This window comes from Uloborus diversus, chromosome 8 (assembly GCF_026930045.1).
Source record: "Uloborus diversus isolate 005 chromosome 8, Udiv.v.3.1, whole genome shotgun sequence".
In the NCBI taxonomy this organism is placed as follows: domain Eukaryota; kingdom Metazoa; phylum Arthropoda; class Arachnida; order Araneae; family Uloboridae; genus Uloborus; species Uloborus diversus.
The window spans coordinates 39,220,466-39,237,898 of record NC_072738.1 but is presented as its reverse complement, the minus strand read 5'-3'; positions in this window follow the sequence as shown (position 1 = coordinate 39,237,898).

Here is a 17,433-nt window from a genome sequence, read left to right as displayed (position 1 = left end):
AGAATTCGATAGAATCGAATATGATCAATTGTATCTACCAATCGCGCAGCCAGAAATTTCCTTTGCCCCGCCCAGGAAATTTCTCGCTACGCAACTGGTAGCTAGACTTCGATCGAATCGAACAAAATCAAGTTGAATGAGTTTTTTAAAGCATGATGTTCTTGCAAAAAATGGATTTTCTGAAAAAAAAAAAAAAATTTTGAAACCGAAATTTTTAAGTCTCTAAAGTAAGAACATTTTACAAAATTGAGCTAGCGTGTTCTAGAAGTTTCAAGTAAATAAACTTTGTACAGGCGTAAAATTTTCAGCAATTTTATACATTTTAGCAAAATTCATTAAATTATTAGCAAGGCAGTTGTTATTTCCTTCGATTGCTCGATTTCTCTGGATGAGGGACCATATCAATTACTTTAGTTCTTATAAAATAAACATTACTTGCATTCTTAAGTAACTTTAAACTTCCGCTAAAATTCAGTAATCTTCCTGAAACTATCCTGGAATGTTTCTGAAGCATTCGGAAACCTCTCAAAATTTAAGCCACTTTTGTCTCTTCAGCCTTCGAGCAACTAAGAAAGGCTTAAAATAATAGCGTGGCGTCATCCTGAATTAGCAGTAAAACTTCAAAAGCACTATTTCAACTGTGGTCAAGGCTAACACATAATTGCAAGTAAGTACCTAGCATCTCACTTGTTTGCAATTCTTCGAAATCCAGAGACTTAGTCTCTCTTATTGGGAGCTTTTTGTCCATATGGACAAATGTAATAATTTATTATGTAAGCTAAAACTCAATGCATTAAAAAATACGTACAATTAATCTTTAAACCGGTAGATAAAAATATTTTACACAACAGTGAGAAGTCTGCATTCAAGCAACTTGTAGCTATTCAGGAAACTTTTTGACTAAGATACCTGATTTTCACAGAACTTACTACCAAAAAGGGGACAAAATTCTATATACAGTAAAACCTGTAAAGTTGACCACCTTTGTAAGTTGACCACCTGTCTATGTTGACCGCTTTTGTCGGGAACGGAATTGGACCTATCTTATATAATGAAGGAAAACCTCTGTAACTTGACCACCTGTCTATCTTGACCACTAATGTACACCAAATTTGGTTCGGAGTATTGTAAAAAAACCCTTTGTAAGTTGACCACTAGGGTTTTTTTTAACTTAATCAAGCAAATTATTTTCTTTTATTATTATTTTTTATAGCTTTCCAAGAATAATTTTGATGCTTTAGACCAGCATTTTACCAACTAAATAAAACAACAGCATAAAGCTTATGCTGCTCCTAATTCTCCGAACTTGTTTTTCTTTTGTTGTTCTGTTTGAGATTGCTTTTTGTACTCTCTGTTCAATGAAAATAAAAAACTGGTGTCAGTAGAAAAAGTACAAAGTCTTTTCTTCCAGTAGCAATATTTTGAGGCAACAGTGGAATTGTGCTAAAGAGAAAAGTTACTTATTTCTGGTGCAAGGGATTAAGAGAAAGGATATTTTCATTTTCAACTGCCTTTATGAACTAGGAGAGTCCAGCTTGTTGCTCGTTGTGTAAAAGTTTTACATAAAATGGTTTCAAAAAGAAAGTTAGTTGAACTTGAGATTGATAAAAAGTATGAAATATTAAAATTATATGAAAAGGAAGAAAGTTGGTGAAAATTAGCTGACACATACGGAATTTCTAAAACTACAATGTCTAATTTAGTAAAAAACGAGGAAAAGAAGCAAAAATATTTGAATAACTTTTTTAATTATTGTTTCAAAGTAATGTTAAACAATAAAAGTGACATAAACAGAAAGAGTAAGTGGCAATGATTCCAGAAATGAATACATGTCCATGGTGCAAGAAAATGACAAAAAAAAAAAAAAAAAAAAAAAAACATTACCACCCTTTATAAGTTGACCACCTGTCTAAGTTGACCACCAAAGTACTGCACCACAAGTGGTCAACTTACACAGGTTTCACTGTATAGGTCAATTCCCAAAACGTATGAAGCCAGGTAAAGCGGTTTGACTACATAGGCCCTCGTCGGCTGCAACAAGGGTCCAATGTTGATAATTTGGACCCAGAAACGCAATGAAGTTTCCTTTAGAATTACCATTTTTACCAACTTTCTGCTACTGTACTAAAGTATGAGCCATTTGCATGCACTTAGCTTTCAATTAATTACGTTAAATACTAATTTTCAATAAGTGATTTAAAAATTAAATAGAATACTACTTTTTTAATTTCAATAGCTTGAATGCCAAAATAACATAGTTACAGGATGTTTATCGTTTGGAAATGAAACTATTCATTTTCATTTTATATTAATAGTCTGCTAGTGAAAAGTATTTGTTTTTTGCTAATAAAAAAAAAACATTTACTTTAACTGGATATTTATCGTCTGCTGGTGAAGATAACCGAAAAATGATAATAATGGCATAATGATAAGCGAAAAATGGGAGAAGAGAAAAAGCTCTAATTTATTGCACATGGCACATAAAAGAACACAAATACAAGATTGTTTTGAGTTTTTAAGTAACTTAAATAATGCCCATTAAAAAATACGTCTTCTCCCTCTCCCTTCCACTCGTTGTACGTACTAACAAAAGAGGGCAAATGTGGTGACAGAACGAACATTGTACTTAAGTTTGAAACTCCAATGGAAGTGCCATTGCATTTCTGAGGCCAAACTAGCAACTTTGGACCCTCGTTGCAACCAAACTAAGACCTATGCAGTCAAACCGCCTTACCTGAGCTCATATCTAGTGGGAAGGGAGCTACATCTAGAATTTTGTCCAAAATCCGTGATCCTCAAGGTCGTGCCGTTTGGTCGTTAGACGAAGACTCGTGGAATCTAAAATCTGTACATTTTCCACCGAAATAATCAGTAATGTTTCGAGATTTTTCAACAATGAACTTTGACGTGTCTCGCTGATTATTACTACAGAGTATCGCCACAAGCTTGCTGAAATCGAGAAGTAGATCGTCAAGTATGTAAGCCCCCCTTACAGACAAGGCCCGATCAAGACAAACTGGTGCCCAGGTCCTGAGTAAAAATTGGTGCCCCCTTCCCTCTCCCATAAGAAAATCAACACAATTTCAAAGTCAATGTTTTATACTAGAAACCTAATACACTAGAAACCTACACATTACTACAGAAACCTAGATTTGGATACCAAACACTTGATAGTCACCATACTAATCATAGTTAAAATTGCCTTACCTTAAGGTGAAACTGAATTAAAAAACAATTTAAAACTGCAAAAATAGCAAAAAAAATAATCTAACTAATTCTGACATTAAGCTTTAAAAAGGCTTCTTTCTGGCTTTAACAGAGGCAAATGTGTCGATCACATCGTCGAAATCTAATTTTGATGTCACAGAATTTTCTATGGTCAATAAGGAAGACGGCTGTAAATTATCCGGAGAAACGCAGCTTCTAAAACGATTTTTGATTCTTTTTAATGCTGAAAAGGAACATTCACTGGAACAGAAAAAAAAAAGGAAGAAAGGAAGTTAATTTAGGCTATTTTAGTGCCCATAAATTTGTGGTGCCCAGGTCCGCGGACCCACCGGACCGTGCGTTAATCAGGCCCTGCTTACAGACCACTAATGCTGGAACTCCGTTACAGAACATTATCACCGTACTTACGAAGGGTAGAGCACTCTGTCCGTCCAAAGGCGTACAGGCCCGATGAGAGGCCGTGTCAGTCGAGTCGGAAACTAGGGGCCTGGGGGGGGGGGGGGACACTGGCGCAAAAAAAAGAAAGAAAGAAAGAAGAGAAGGAAAGGGGGAAAAAAGAAAGGATGAAAGAAAAGGAAGGGGGGGTGCTCTGAATAAGAGGAAACGTAAAATTTACTCTTTTGGTATTTACTGTTGTGGCACACAACTGTTGTGGTACACGTTTTCTAGTGAGTAGGTTTGATTTTTTTTCTTTTCTTTTTTCCCTTTTCTTTTCTCCCCTCCTCCCTTTTTTTTTTCTTCTTTCCTCCCTTTTTTTTCTTTTCCCCCTTTTCTTTTTTTTTTTTCATCTTTTTTCTCTTTTTTTTTTGGAGGGGGAGGGCACCTGGTGACTAGGAGCCAGCCTTGGCTCTCCGCGGCCCTGAGGAGGTATCCAGAGGAGCCCTGATAGGGGGTCCAAGGAAGCCCTGATGGGAGGTCACGGGTAGTCACTTGGACTTCCCAAAATTTTCCTTATTCGGCAAGTTTTGTCTTACGATTCGGCAAAAAGGTCATCATTCGATAAAAGTTGGAATTCTATTCGACAAAACTATCGTCATTCGGCGACAATTTGAAGTTTCATTCCAACAATTTAAAGATCTTTTTTCTTTTGATTTTAGTTTAAATATTTTTTGTTTTGGAAGTAGGGGCTGCTACCCTCCCTTGCTGACTCCGGATATGCCCATGATTCAGTCATAATTTCCCGAATAAAGCAATTTTCAAATGGCTCCAACGGAAGTTCATTGTGTTGTCTTCAGTCCCGATTGGAAAAGGTTAAAGGACCACTTTTATTTGGTAACTATACATTATTGTAAATTTCTTCTGTATCTTGATCACTTAATAGCCTTAGCTCTAAAACTTATGGGTTCAGATTTCTGCATTAACCTAAAATCGTGTCTCGCTTACTAATAAATACATAAATTATTCATCTTTTAACCTTATTTTATTTTTATAGCCATCTCTTTATTACTTTAGACCAGTGGTGCTTAACCTACGGCCTGCGAAGATGATCTGAGTGGCCCGTTTTTTTTCCCCCAAAGTTAGAAATCGAAGAGCACTATTAGTGACAATGTCCTAAATTTCGAGCCATATCTTCAGTAATTGGATTCTGTAAAGCATGCATTCAATAAAATAAGCATCGAATACTGATAACAACAATGAGATCGTTTCAAAAATTTTAAAAGTATTTTTTTCTGAAAGAGCATGCTTAAAAACATAGGATCTGACCATTTTTTAAATAATTTCACTAAGTTTAATATTTTTAAAAAATTACTTTAATCGGTGCGCTTTCATAGTTCATAGTTTTCATTTCTGCCGATGACATCACAAAATGCTGAAATGCCATTCAGGGTTGCCATTCACAGTGCAAAATATTTAGTTCGCATGTTTACTTGTATTGGCAGCGATGTAATCGATAGCAAGCGTAGAGCGCAATATTTAATTCGCCTCATGATTATCATAACGTGGAAACGCAGTAGAAAAATGCGTCAAAGTGCATCATTTGTGACGTCATCAAGACCAAGCCTTGTTTGAACAATCGATTAAAAAAAAATAATTAAAAAATAACTGCTGGGAAAATAAAAGTATTTTCTGGGTCCATGTTTTTTTTTTTTTTTTTTTTTATCGCTTATTCTATCAATTTCGATGGAAACAACCCCATTATCGGTCTGTAATGTTCTTTCCTTTTTCATATTTTTCCATGTTATTTAGAAAAGAACGAAATATTTTGAAATTTTATATGTGTTCTGCCCCCTCCCCCCCCCCCTTCCCCACACACGAAAATGATTTTAACATGAGGTGCGGCCCTCGGGCAGAAAAATGTTGTGCACCACCGAGAAGTTCCGGATTTGAGGATCTATCCCCCTTCGAAACTCTTTTCTTTTTCTGTAAAAAAATACTTTAACCATTAATTCCCCTCCGAAAAAATTGCTGGCTACACCACTGGTATATATGTTGCTACAATGTATTTATCGTATTAATATTTTGTTTAGTAAAAAATCTTACTACTTAGTAAAAATATGTAACAATGTTTCTCTTTTTCCAGTTTTCATTAGATTGCATCTCAGTTACTTTGAATAGATGTTTTGCACTGCTCTTTCTTCACGTGAAGTAGCGGATAAAATATGTTATCTGTGTTAAACCAAGTCAAGTATACTAAGTAAATAAATAGAACGGTCATTTATCGCTGAGAATCATAAATGAGTAATTAGTAGAAATTAGCGTTAAACAGTTAAATCTTTCCCGAAGTTAACCAAATGAGTCTAGGCGGGTACGCATTTGCACCCGTAGCATTTTAACCTTAAAAAACCAGGTGTGTTAGTTTTTTGCCTTTTTTACGGGTAAAAGGTTCACAAAATATAGTGCATTATTTGATGGAGATTTAAGCGAACCTTTTATCTATTGCATTTCAAGCTGTTTTTTTTTTTTTTTTTTTTTTGTAAATTGTAAAATGTTTTAGAAAATATTCACAGCACAATAGTGGGCATTCAAAACTGACAACATTTTATAATATTTGTAGAAGTTTGAGTGAATTATTAACATTACTTTTAATAAAACGTTTTATTATTTCTGCTTCTTAATTAAGAAAGTAATTTAACAATACGTATTACTCATGCATGAATTTTGAAGAAGTTAATCACTTTAAAAGTATCCAGAATCAAATATGAGTATATTTCTACTCTGATACGCAAGTTTTAATTAATAATTAGCAATTCAATGAAAAGTAATATGACAGTCTTTAATGTAAGCACTTGGGTCCAGAATTCTGCCAGCACCATGGAGACACATTTAGTTAAAACTGCAGGTGAAATTTATAAACCTTGCAAATCTTACTTTGCAGTTAAAAGTGTATATTTTCTCTTTCTAATTGTGTCAAATATCAATTAATATTTGTTTAATTGAATGAACTTAAACCATATTGTTACTATTTTAGTGTTGTATCTAATATTTTTTGCGTAGTAATTTTTTTAAAACCTCTTCGTTAAAAAAAAAAGAAAGAAAGAAAGAAAAAGGAAACAAATTTCCTCTGTACTTAAGTGTGAAGTGAAAGCACTAATGTTATATCTCCACATTTGTGTCAATTACAAACAGTGTTGGAAATAAATATCAGAATAATCTAGGTGTCACTACGACACTTAAAACAAGTTTTGTAGGTGCCAAATGAAAAATCTAGGTGCTAGTTTTAATAAAGTAAATACGCATATTTGGCAGTGAGAAGCAAAGGGATGTAAGTGGCAAAGTTAAAATTTTGGAGATAACCAGTACAAATGGTAAGTGAACCTCTCCTCTGTCTTGGGGCTAGTGATTGTAGCAGTAGTCCTGGTAGGTGCTGCTGTATAGCATGATTTGGAAAAAAAATCAATGTAAGCCTAACTAGGACATTATCTTTATGCGCGTTTTACTCAAAACTTGAAAATGGCCACTTGCATCCCTTTGCTTCTCACTGCCTCAGAAAAACAAATAATATACATGAGAAAGTTTTATTTTTCTTTTTTATTATATATTTCATTTATGTATTTTTTACTTACATACTTATTTATTTAGTTTTTTTTTTTTTCTTTTTTTAATGTGAAAATTGAATGAATGTTACTACTTCATGGTATCGTGATCAAGTTGAGTCTAGTAAGAGTATCAATGTCATCCAAAACTTTTAAACATTAAGTAGCGTCAGTTGAGGTAAAGGAAACATGATTTCAATGTTCCGACTTTCTATTCTTTCCTTTTCTTTGGTTGAGTTGAGACAGAAAATTCTGTGCATTGTGTCAAAAACTACACTTTCTAAAAGCAACTGAGTATGAAAATGTGGACTTAATGACTGTTTTCTGGCGAATGAAATCATGTATCTTCTGACTACAAAGAAAGAGGGGGGGGGGGGTTAAATACCCCTTTTTTACCCAATGAAGTTTGTGTAGGAATAATAATCACACAAAACAGTCAGTTTAAAGCTTAAAGCGTAATTCACACATCGTCCGCACGTCACGTTTGCCACGTTAAGCGGAAGGACGTGCGTTTTCCGAAAGTTGTATTTCTGGGATAAATGGAAACACTTAAAGCATTGCCTAATTCTAACACTGTAATGACTCAGGGAATCTTAGAGCCAGTCTGAATAGCTTAGCGCAATTTCATATTTTTATATTAGAGTATATTTTTAAATTATAAGGAGCAGAAATTTTATTTTATGACCTCGTTAGCACAAACGCTCACTAGAACTTCTAGTCCCCCCCCCTCCCCTCTCGGCGAAAAAAAAAACCAAAAAAAGATAAAACTGCGCAAAGAAATCAGGAGTCCCTCAAAGATGCCCTGAATGGCTATACACTTATTAATTCAAACTAAATAAGGTGCAAGCTTGCAGTGAAAGTTACATGTTGCGCTTAAAGAATTACGCTTATAGAGTTAAAGACCTCCTTTTTCAAAGGAAAATGCGAGAAAAAACTGTTTTCTTTTTAACATTATTTTCATGCTTACACGCATGCATAATGCACAATGCAAATATGCTTTAATTGCATTTATTTAAGTGCAATAAGCCCTCAGTTCTCATTTAGAGACAATACATTTTTCCTCTGTCTCCCTAAAAAAATTAAAGATAAAAAATCTGTTCTTCAAATGTGAGACTACTGAAGTGGTGAGAGTACTTTTCACTAGAAAAAAAAAAGTATATTCTTGTTTGATTAAGGAATAGAGCATAGATAATTCTAATTCATCTGAATTCGATGCAATTCAACCAATGTTGTTCAGCAAAGTCGCAGTTTTGCTGAACAACGTGATTACAGATGCTGTGGAACACTACTTAAAGACTTATGTTACCCATTTGGATGGTCTTCCTGACCTACCAACCTTGGAATCTAGACGAATAAACAGGATTGTCCTGCTTACCTATTTCAACCATCTCCTGAGAAAAGATTTGAGATCATAAACCAAATTCCATCTTCAGCTGTTCCTGGTTTATACTGACAGCAGAAGAAGATGATCACTGCTACAGCAGCAAGCAGCAGTGACGTTTTGATTAAGACACCAATTCAGTCTATTAAGATTAAACTAAGGAACCCAGCCTACTTCTTAGATTTTAGGGCAGAACTCATTGCTATAACAGAAGCATTTAGGGCATTGGTACCAGAAACTTCATTTGTAGACGTTTGGATTCTGACAGATATCCGCAATGCCGTTCTGCATCAAAGCAACTGGACGAGATTTGATGACATAACATCAGCGAATCAGGGTCAATTCTTGAAGACCTAAAGGTGCTCTTAGAACAGCATAGAATACTATTCAGTGTGTTCCTTCACATATGGAAAAAATACTGTCCACATTCTTACAAAAGAAGACAACTCTAGCTCTTTAACCTGCTGTGGAAGACTAACCTCATTTGAGATACATTCAGAAACAAGGAACTTTAACCAGCAAATATCAAGGACAGCTCCGCTATTGGGGAGTGTTGTACCTTGGGACACTTTTCTTATTTAAATTTTTAACGTTAATTATTTAAATCAAATTTAAAATATAAAAGTCACATTAAAATACCCCAACATATTTTCCAGCAATACATTTTTTAAAATTCAGACAGTTTGAAAATAAAATATTGCCAGCCATTTAAAGTAAGAGTTATATACTGTCCCAAGGTACAGCATCCTGTTGTACCTTGGGACAATCTTCATGATTTAGGAAACAGCGATATACTTCAACCAATTTTGCACCACAAAACAAAAAAAAACTTTTTTTCATGGCAATGAATTAAATTATGAATAATGAATAAGTATTTAACGTTAAATAAATAAATAAATATATATATATATATATATATATATATATATATATATATATATATATATATATATATATATATATATATATATATATATATGTGTGTGTGTGTGTGTGTGTGTGTGTGTGTGTGTGTGTGTGTGTGTTTAAAAGACTACATCAAATTAGAACATTTTTCTATGTTCCTGAACATATCATAATTATTAAGAATCATGCATATGTTGCACCTTGGGAAGTGTCCTAAGCCACAATATGTACGGCAGACCCGAGGTACAATCACCGCGTCGTTTAAGAAAAACCAAAATAGTAGTCAATCTAAGTGAACTATAATTATTTTCTCACAACCAAAATATTTAACGTATTTCTCTTTTATAACAAAATAAAATTAAGTTGATTAGTCTTGCAAATACAAAGACGGAAAATGAAATAAAAATGAAGAAAAGAAAATTAACTTGAATTCTTAAATTTTGAATTCAAATTATGTTTTTTGCAATCACGAATTGCGGCAGCACCCTGCTCATTGGGAGCTATTGTTTCTAGAAACGGCTTCTGTCCCCCCAAGCCTGCCCCTCCTCCTGGGCGGTTACGTGTGTATGGTTGTGTGTGTGTGTAGGCGCGTACGTGCATGCGTAGGCTTGTGTGTGTGCGTAGAACTGTGTGTATGCACGTAGGCATGTGTGTATGCACGTAGGCAAGTGTGTATGCAAGTAGGCGTGTACGTATGTGTGTAAAGGTTTGTGTATGAGCGTGTGTGTATAAGAGCGTGCGTGTATGTAGGACATGGACGCTACCGACCAGGAGAAACGGATTCCAGGAGGCAGTGCTCGGAGCCGCGCCTGCAGAGGACGGTGGGCGGTGGTGCTGCAGAGGCCACTTGGTCCAAGCTGAAAAAGGCACGTACACCAAAAACGGTCAAATGAGAACAATAAGCAATCGTGATTGCTCAAAAATATTTACTTTTTAGTTATTAAGTTTTCTTTCTCTCACAAAGTCATCTCTTTTGATGCTGATTTTTACTACGGCACCATTTAGTAGTGAAGGTTTCAATTAGAGATTACAAAATATATGGCTGCTAAAAACAGATTCTTAGAAATTAGCAGTGTCCCAAGGTACAACACTCTCCCCTACCCCTGCTACTCTGAGAAATAATCTGATATTGCCCTTGTACTTAAGTGTATCGGACAGATCTGTCCAAGTCACCACTAGCAAACTATATGGAGGCTCAAGCGTGATCTGCCCACCTTTTAAATTGCATGGGACTTCTGCATGAAGATCTAAAAACCATTCCACTACTGGTTTACGATTTTTCAAAGATTCACGAGCTTTTGGAATTGATCCAGCCTTTGATTAGAATTCGTGGAATAAGCAACAATAACAGCTATTTCCTTATTTTACTAAAAAACAATTGAAATATTTTTATTATTATTTTACCTTGAAAGGCAATCGATATGCTTTTTCTCAATAAAAGAGTTTTAATAATTAAAAAATAAACAAAATTTTAGAAGGTATACCTAACTATTACTATTTTGCTATTTTAATGACCTTAATTAAATAGTGTTTTTTCTATTAGAGAATTTTTTTTTTTTTAAATATCTTGACATATCAATACAGTGAGAGGCTACTCTATTTAGTTACTGCTTGAAATTTTAATTTTTGTTTAACTTCCTTTGTGCAAAGTTTTGTTTTATTTTGCTTTATAAATGTCATTCATAGTCAAAAGAATAATTGAATTTGTTTAATTGGTTTCTAAAGCAGATAATATATGCATTGTAATTTAGTTGTTCCTTTTTACATGATTGTTATGTTTTACAGTCTCAAGAACAAATATGTGAGAGACTTTACATACTGTGAATAATTATGTCAGTCTTGGATATGTTTTTTCGGTTCAGTTTAATAAAACTTGTAACTGGATGAGCTGAAATGAGGTATTTGCAGTTTCTATTTCTTCAGGCAAAATTGGGGTATTTGTTAAATTTGCAAGCTCTTGCTCTGCGCTATTGATTTTTGCTAACACAGGGGGAGGGATGAAGCATTACATAACTTGTCTTTTGGGTTTGTTTTCCTATCCTCCATCTACGGTTTTTACACTTATTCCTGTGACGGAAAAAATTCTAAACGAATGATGATAACTAATGTTGGTGTGAGTCTGCTTTCATTCAATAAGGTGGAAAAGGAGCTTTTGACGATGGAGTTTCCTTTTCAGGAGGCATTACATTCAATGAGATTTTACCTCCTTCTGATTAGAGTGAAAAACCAACGTAAATAAAGCACAAACTGTGAAGAAAATACAGCATATAGTTATTTTAAGGCTACAATGGAGCCTCTTCATCAGTGTAAAAAGCACACCAACACAACGGAAAGTCGCGAGAGAACTGACAACAACCACGTGGATACCAGTATTTATACCAAAGAGGGCCAACCAATAGGAATTCAGGACACAAGAAAACAAACAACCAATCAGCAAACGACGTGTCAACACCGGGTTCAGAGCAACCAATCAGAAGCCAGGAGACAAAAAAAAAAAAAAAAAAATGAGAGACAACGAAGAAACCGAAAAAGCAATTATAGAATTTGCTTCCAAATATCGTGAAAAAATGGCGTGCTGGAAAAACCATTGACAAGAGAATGAGAATTTTTCCAAATATAGTAAGCTTCCCCGAAATCGACGTCATAAACCGAAGAACATTTACAAATAATCTTTGCAGGTGAAAAATCAAAACAGTGACGAGAAGTCTAACAATGCTGAGCGATGGAAGAACGAGCAAGTTCTTTATGCTTCACATAATTTTCGTGCTCTTTCGAACGGTGCTTGAGAGCATGTTACCTCCTTCTGCCAAGTTCCCCTTTTCTTTAGATGAATTAGCTTTCTTTAGAAACTAACTACGCTTGCTTCATCTTAGAAGAAGTATTAAACATATGAACTTTTAGATAAGAAAGTGTATCAAGAAGAACCACAATTTCAAGAAAAACTAAACACTCCTAAAGTAAGTGAGTACGAGATGAAAGATTATCAAAAGATAGCAATAACTGTGATCTTCAATTACAGTAGAAAATTCAACAAACAGCTTCTGCGGTAGTGGAGCAAGTGTCTGATGAGTAAATTACAACTAAAGACAACTCCTCCCCCCGATCGGTAACAAGACCTTCTCGATTTTGGTAGGGGATGTGGAGTGACTTTTCAACGCCATCCAACTAAGAAACCCGGAACAACAGCTGACTAGATGGAAATTTTGACAAAATACAGTAACACTATCAAAATCAACATTTTTTGTACATAATTAAGGGTGATTGCAATTTAAAGAAAAACATATAAATGTTTTTTTTTTTTAAGCACAATTTTGAAGAGAAAATGATGTTACTTTCAAAAAAAAATAAATGATAAATAGTATTAATTTCAAAATGAGTAAAAGTTATTTAACATTTTAGAAGCAACATATTTTTCAAAAAGAGTCTTGGTTAAAGATGAGAATGATTAAAAATATGCTGGTGCAGTAACAAAGTCATAATCAGTAGAATGTCACAATTGGTAATATGGTCATAATCAGTAAATTGTTGGCTTTAGTAAATTGGCGGAAAACATAACTCTTTTTTTTTTTTTTTTTTTGAATTTCATTAAAGTAAGAGTTTGATGAGTGAATGAGCTCAGAGACTTCAATCATTCAGAAGGAATAAAAGATGGATAAAGTGAAGCATTCAATGCTTGAATCAAGAATCCCAAGTCACGCGATGCATTTGAAAGTAAAGTATTGGACGAAATGAGGTTTATTTTTCTCGTTTCACGTAAAACGTTTCTCCCGTTCGTCGAAGCTGAATCATCTTTGCCTCAGCATTTCCTTAAGCCAGTGTTTGGACTTGCTCCAGTCACTAATTCCTGCTCCAAGATTACAGCAGCACCTGTGATCTGAAATCCTCCAAAGAAATGTTTATTCAATACCTTAATGTCCCGGCACATGAGGAATTTATATGTTCTCCAATAAAGGATCTTAAGGAGGAAGATGCAATGGCTTTCTTCAAGAAGAGCAGCCTTCAAAATGATCGTAGATGGAGGAATGGAAATTCTTTTCATCTCAAGTTAAGATGCAGAATGTAATCTTCATTTCAGCATCGTCCTATGTGTCTCTTCCTATTTCTGAAGAATAAAAAGTTGTTCTCCAGTAAAATAAGTGTCTCATCAGTTGTAAAAGGATACAGGTAATAATTTAGGACTTCTAAGCATTGCAGTAGCTGTGGAGCATGGATGGGCGGGGACATCGTCCCCCAAAATTTTGTTCTTTTATTGCATGAACTCGGTGTCTCCACCCCCTGCTCGTTTCGCTTGCCAACCCCTGCACTGTAAAAACAATTCAGAAGCGTTCCTGAAAATAATGGGCAGCTAATATGCCCAATTTCTGCCAGTGGCATATTTTGTAAAAAACAGGAAAGTTCCACGCTAAAAGTTAGTAGCCTTCCTGAAACTAGCCTGGAATCTTTCTGAAAAATTCAAACCTTCCCAATCATAGCCAGTCACTTTTCTGAACTAACTCAGAAACTTCAGTGAAATCTTAAAAACATGTACACTGTAAAAACGATTCAGGAACGTTTCTGGAAAATAATGGGTAGCTAATGTGCCCAATTTCTGTCAGGCACAAATCTTGCGGAAAACAGGAATGTTTTCCGCTAAAAGTCAGTAACCTTCCTGAAATCATCCTTAAATCTTTTCAAATAATACATTAATATCTTCGGTTAGGGCCAATCATGTTTTCCGAACTTTCAGAAAAAACTTAAAATAGGTTTCACGTAGTAGCTTGGCGACTTCCTGATTTGCCAAGAAAGCTCCTGATGCATCATCGCAAAGGGCCAAAGCTAAGACAGAATTGCAACCTCCAAGAATCTCACCTGGTTGTAGTTCTTGCATAGCTGCGAAATACAGAGACTTATTCGCTCCATTTGAGAAATTAATCAGTCTAGATGGATTGTAGTCGAATAGAATCTGATGCATTTAATCTATACGCTCAGTTAATATTTAAACTGGGAGCTTCAAATATTTTTCGCAACAGTGAGAGGTCTGCATTTGTGCAACTTGTAGCCATTCAGGAAACTTTTTGACAATGATGCTTAATTTTCTCAGGAAGTGGATAAAAAACATTGAATTCCCGAAACGGTACCCTAAAATAATCAGTAACGTTTCGGATTATTTCTACAGTGTATATAGTAATAGCTTGACACCTTACTGCTTTACCAGGAAAGCTTCTAACGCGAAAAGAGTCGAAGCCAAGACGGAATTGCAAGCAATTCTTTCAAAGCTACATTATACCGAGACTGCATGTTGCCGAATTGCATGTCCGAATTGACCGAGCTTTAATCAAGACCTTGATTAAAGCTCAGTCAATTCGAAGAAGCCGTAACTAAGTTGAAGCAGAAACACTTAATGAAGAAGATAAAAAAGTTCCACCACAGTAAAAAATCGGAATTCATGGAAATTGTTGCGATACAGGAAACATTTTAGCAACAGAACTTCTTTTTCACAGAAAACTGGTGAAAATCCTTGAAATCCCGAAACGCTATCCGGAAATAATCAGTGACGTTCTGAATTTTTTTACTGAGTGTTCGCCACCTGCCGTGGCTCAAGGCCGCCTGCGGCGTGTGACACTTGATGATTTTAATGCTTTTACTCCTCAATGTCCTGAGGACATCCTCAGGATCCTCCGGCCCCTTAAGATTTAGACGGATGAGACAGGACGGAATACCTTCCCCTTAATGTCCTGTATCCAACGTTACCAGTATTGATCTGGTAGACATTGTCATTCCGGAGATGATAGGATTACACACACTCATATAGGGTTTTCAATAGTAAAGACAACGAAAATGTAATGTAAATTGAATTGAAACCACCTTTTCTTTGGTGACAACCACGAAACCCGAGGTGATGAGTCGTTCCCCCAAACATATATTTTACTAACTACAGCACTGCTTTTAAGTTAAGCTGTCGCAGAACATGTGCTTTGTGAAGCAAAAGCAACTCCAAGATGCTACCTTACAGATTGATTTGAAATCTACTGACACCAGTTCTCTTAAATAAAGAAGTAAGCAAGGCCTGTCATTAATGCATATTATATCGAAAAAGAGCAAAAACCCAGTCCACATATGAGGCAGTGAGAAGCAAAGGGATGCAAGTGGCAAAATTAAAAATTTGGAGATAACCAGTACACATAGTAGGTGAATCTCTCCTCTGTTTTGGGGCAAGAGATGGTACTAGTAACCCTGGTAGTTGCTGCTATAGAGCATGATTTAGAAAAACATTTCAATGAAAGCCTACGTAGGATTAAACTTAGATAAAATGAAAAGCTTTCTGCGAGCACAAATCATAGTTGAAAAATTTTTTGCAAATAATTATTTTGCCTAACTCACCTTTGAATAAAGAATTAAATTTATATTCAAACATGAAAGAGGTAAAAAAAAAAAAAAAAAAAAAGCTTTAAATCACTTATTTGTTTTTTTTTTTACAATAACATATACGTAGTTTGCTTTTTTCACCAACTGAAACCAACCAAAATCATTTTTTTTTTCACACATGTGCTTTAAAAGAATTTTGGAAAAAGACTTCAACAGAAATAAACTGGGATTTAAAAAAAAATCCCTTAATTATTATTATTTATTTATTCATTTATTTTTTAATTAACGTTAGCAGTTTGAAAAAAATTTCTGCAGAGCCAAAAATTTTCTGCGAACGCCGTTCGCGTGTTCGTCTATATTATGCAAGACTGTAAATGCGTTTTACTCAAAACTTGAAAATGTTCACTTCCATCCTTTTGCTTCTCACTGCCTAATATATAAAAATACATTCATTTCCCAAAACCAGGGGAGGGGAGTAGGTGCTTTCGCCTGACCCCCTAAATGACTGGAATGAAGCAAACCTACCTTGCGTAATCCAATTAAAACCCCTGAAAAGATATTTTTTTAAATAAAAAACGAGGTTCTGCACAACACGTATTATTTATATTTTATTAATTAAATATTTTGTTGCGATGTTAGGGACAAATAATATTGGTCTGGGAGTAGTTATTGAGGAATTTACCTAGACCCATTACAGTTTCAAATACGTTCATTTCAAAATATGAATAGTTTCCTTCATCATAAATCGACACTTTCATGAAATTTAACGATCTAATGAGGTTTGTAGTTCAGAAATCACTGATTGATAAATAATTAAAATGTTTATTAATTTCTAAGTTTCATGATTACATATCAACTTTCAATCTCTTACAACAACATAAACTTCATGCTTCATGCTAATAATAATGATAATATAGCACACTGTTACCTTTTATCTTAAAATATCACTCACCAGGGACAGTAGTGGCCAATGTCAAACTGGGAATAAAATTTGGCTCAGTCACCCAGATAAAACTGGGGTCTCTCCAATTAAAAAAAAATTTTCAATGATTTTTTTAAAAAATCATTGAAAAGGAGCAATTACTTTTTAAATGTAACACATTTTTTCTTGTATGGAATAAATTGAATAACCAAATTCATCAGAGACAATTATTTTCTTTAAATTTTATTAAACGACATTAATTTATAATAAGTTATATGCGCAGTGCGCACAATAATCAATATTCTCCATTTTAATAAACTTAAATAGCTGAATTATGTCCCGTCTTTCTGTCCTTTACTCAAGAATACAGATATTCAGCTCAGCACGATTTAAGACTTAACAATTCAGCCGGAAAAAATTCTGTTTAAATGTAATGTATAACATGCAGAAAAAGGCTTTATTGTGACAAGGCTGAACTCGATCCGGTAACTTAACTGTTTTACTTGTAAGACAATCATTTTAGGGGAGTGAAGAATCAAAAAAGTGGTTGAAAATTAACGCTATCCACTGGAGTTTAGGGTTAATCCACTGGAGTTAGGGTTAAAATTTCAAGAATAAAAATATCAGCATACAGGCAACTGCTTCGTTCAAATGTAGAAGAGTAGAAGCAATTTTAA